Source organism: Vicugna pacos, chromosome 11, assembly GCF_048564905.1.
Source record: "Vicugna pacos chromosome 11, VicPac4, whole genome shotgun sequence".
Lineage (NCBI taxonomy): Eukaryota > Metazoa > Chordata > Mammalia > Artiodactyla > Camelidae > Vicugna > Vicugna pacos.
Window position 1 is genome coordinate 97,206,242 of NC_132997.1, and position 3,626 is coordinate 97,209,867.

Genomic DNA, 3,626 nt, shown 5'->3' on the forward strand with positions numbered 1-3,626 from the left:
GAACGGCACCGTAAAACCCCTGACCTAATAGCCATTTGCAGAACACAGTTAAGAACTGTACGCTGCAAAGTACCTCAAAAAAAACTGTAAAAATAAGTAAGTGTCAGGGAGAGTGGGTATGAATACTAACGAAAAAAAACTGTGGGTGAATGTTTGTAATTGTTGAAACGGGGTGATGGGCACACTGGTGGTTCACTGTATGATTCTGCTTATATGTTTGAACGTTTGCATAGTAAAAGCTAAAAGTTACGTTTAGGTCAGAATACATAACCTTTGGCGGTTTATTTTTAAACTTTGCACACACACAAAGTCACTCTGGCTCTGATGGCAGAACCCCAGGACCAAATGTCGAGTGAACCCTGTCACACAGCCGTTCCCTTCCTGTTCCCTTTACCTCCTGAGATGTCCCCACCCTCCAGGCACACCATGTGCTGTCAGCAGCCATAGGATTATTCACACCTTTCCCCTGAGCTTCCGCTCCTCCTGCTCCACGGGGCTAAAGCCTCCACATCTAAGTCAATCCCATTGCCCCCAAGGACACTTCACCCACTCATCCCACCTCACTGTGGGGAGCCTTTGCCCAGAACTTCCCAGGACACTCAACTGGCATTCAGCGCATATTGTCCAGTATGGGTAACGTTCTTTCATTCAATCTAACAGTTCAAACCATGGACACAAACTTTAAGAATTGTCAGAATCTCTACCTTCTGGGTAGAAAGCTGCCATTTTGTTTTGGCAAACACATTGGTGAGCTCTTCCCTCAGGCAAAGGTGGTTCCCCTTCACCCAGGCTGGGGACACGAGGGCACAAAATAGGAAGCTAACTCGGAATAGGAAGCTCCCGTTTTCCCCTAGGTTAGCCCTAACGCCATAGTCAAAAAAAAAGCTCCCAGCGCAGTAGGGAGTGGAGGAGCTGGGTCTGCGTCCACCCTCGTGGCACAGTGTTTGGGAGAGAAGAGCAGGAAAAGGGACCAACGTGGCAAAAGGCGATCAAGACACATCTCTGGGCTCTGCTTTCCCTGCTGTTCTCTCAGAGTGTCTCCCTTCTCCTTCTCTGTGATCGCTAAGCTTGAGTTAAAACAGTCTAAAGTCTCCATTTCCATCACGATAATATAAAATGTTCCACATTAGACCATAAAATATTGATCACACTAACTCCTTTTTTGGTTACTATTTTTATATTCTTATTTAATTTTTAAATTGTTTTTCTTTTTTTGTTGAGGGGAGGCAATTAGGTCTATTTGTTTACTTTTAGAGGAGGTGCTGGGGATTGAACCCAGGACCTTGGGCATGCTAAGCATGTGCTCTACTACTTGAGTTATACCCTCTCCCTAAATTTACTTTTTAACTGAAGTATAGTCGATTTACAATGTTGTATTAATTTCTCATGTACAGCATAGTGATTCGTATGCATACAAATATATTCCTTTTCATGTTCTTTTTCATTACAGGCTGTTACAAGGTATTGAATACAGTTCCCTGTGCTGTACAGTACGTCCTTGTTGTTCATCTATTTTATACATAGTAGTGTGTATCTGCAAATCCTGAACTCCCAATTTATCCCTCCCCACTCACTTCCCCCCCTCGCTGGTAACCATAAGTCTGTTTCCTACATCTGTGAGCCTGTCTCTGTTTTGTGAATAAGTTCATTTGTGTCCTTTTTTTATATTCCATATACAAGGACATCATATGTTATTTTTCTTTCTCCTTCTGGCTGACTTCACTTAGAGTGATGATTTCCAGGTCCCTCCAGACCACGCTCACGTCTGAAACAGACTCACACATCAACCCCTTCCACACGAGCTTGAGAACACCCCTGCCTCACGGATCATCTTCAGCTTACCCCTAGCTTTAGGAAAGAACAAAAACGGAAACAAGGGAAAGAAATAAACATTTTTATGGTGCGCTCTTCAAACCTCAAAAAAGATACAAACATTTATGAAAATATGAAAGGAAAATAGGAAATGTGCGCCTATTTCATTTTTTAAATTCCTGGAACAAGATGAGTGTAAGTGGTCTTCACTTTGCATGGTGGTGCACATTGGGACCATGCAAAATCGAGGACTGTCTGTACCCTTGCTGAGTCATTTATGACCCCTGAAAATTGGGAGCAAGGGGAACTTTCTGGTTAAAGATGGGTGAGTAAACCTATTCTCCCACCCCTTTCAAAGCCACCCCAGTCAACCTGAAAATGATGGCAGCATCAAAGAAACAGGGGAAGAGCCACAACTCCAAAGCACAGAAGGATGCATGCCTGCAGAGTGCTGTAAAACATGGGGAAAACGGGGAAGGAAGACACCAGGAGACACGGCACATCTTCAGATTTTAAGCTACTCAGAAATGTCCATCGAAGTTAGTGTCACGGTCCTGAAACGCTGCTCTCCTCATCAGCCTTTGGTCAGATCTGTGAATAGAGTAGATCACGCAGCAAGCAAACCAGCTGATGGGCAGACAAGGTCAGTGAAAAGGAGAAACTGTGACGAGACACCATTTTCATTTATGAGGGACGTGGCATCTGAACGGAGGGAGATTCCCCAAGAAAAAGAGGAAGGGCCACATCCCAAAACAGAGAGGCTACGACAAAGGGCTTTAAAAAAGTCCACTGACTTTACGGTTGCTAAAGATTGAGAGGACTTCTATTTTGAAAGATATTATGTCCCCCCAAATCCACGTGCTGAAATCTCACCCCCAAGGTGATGGTATTCGGTGCTGGGGCCTCCGGGAGCTGCTTAGGTCATGCGAGTGAAACCCTCATGAGAGGGGTTAGTGTCCTTATGGAAGTGGCTGCAGAGGCCCCTGCCCCTTCCACCACGTGAGGACACGGAGAAGGCGTCATCTGTGAGCCGGGAAGTGGGCTCTCACCAGACATGGAACCCGCAGGCACCATGATCTCAGACTCCCAGCCTCCAGAAACGTGAGAAATAAATGCCTGTTGCATGTAAGCCACTCCATCTGTGGTGTCTTTATTACAGCAGCCCCAGGGGATTAAGACAACAGGCAACCTGGTTCTCTGATAAGAAATCAAAGAAGAGAGAAAGATTCGAACAGATACTATAAGACAGCAAAGAAGATAAACAGGTTGGAAGATCAAAGAAAAATTTAAAAATTTACAAATTCAAATTACATCCAAATTACTTCAATTAAAAAAAATCCAAAAGATAAGAAGTAGCTTGGGAGGCCACGGTTTTAGGGCTGGCAGTTACTTTAGCCCCCCCGGGGGGCGGAATTCAAATCATATTGGAAACAACCAAAATTAGTGTTCAGAAACACAGCAGGAGCAAGACAAAATGCAGAACATGAAGCTATCCACTTTGTTAGAGCTCTGCCTTCTAGTCACATAGAGCAGTGTGTATGAGACTAAGCCTCATGTTGGTTATAGTAATTATCAACTCTGGCCAAAATCTTTACAAAATCATGTTTGGAGGCACTGGAGAGCAACCAAAACCAGGCAGAAACTGGGGGTAGCTCAACCCTTGAGAGAAGGAATCCATGTCTAATTGCTTTTCCTTCAAGAACGCTCTGCTCTGCGCGGTCGGGTCACTTAGCTCTCAAGGAACGTCACAGCCTGTTGGGGGGAGGACTCAAGGGAGAGATTCAGGGCTGCCAAGGTGACTACAAATTAAGGAG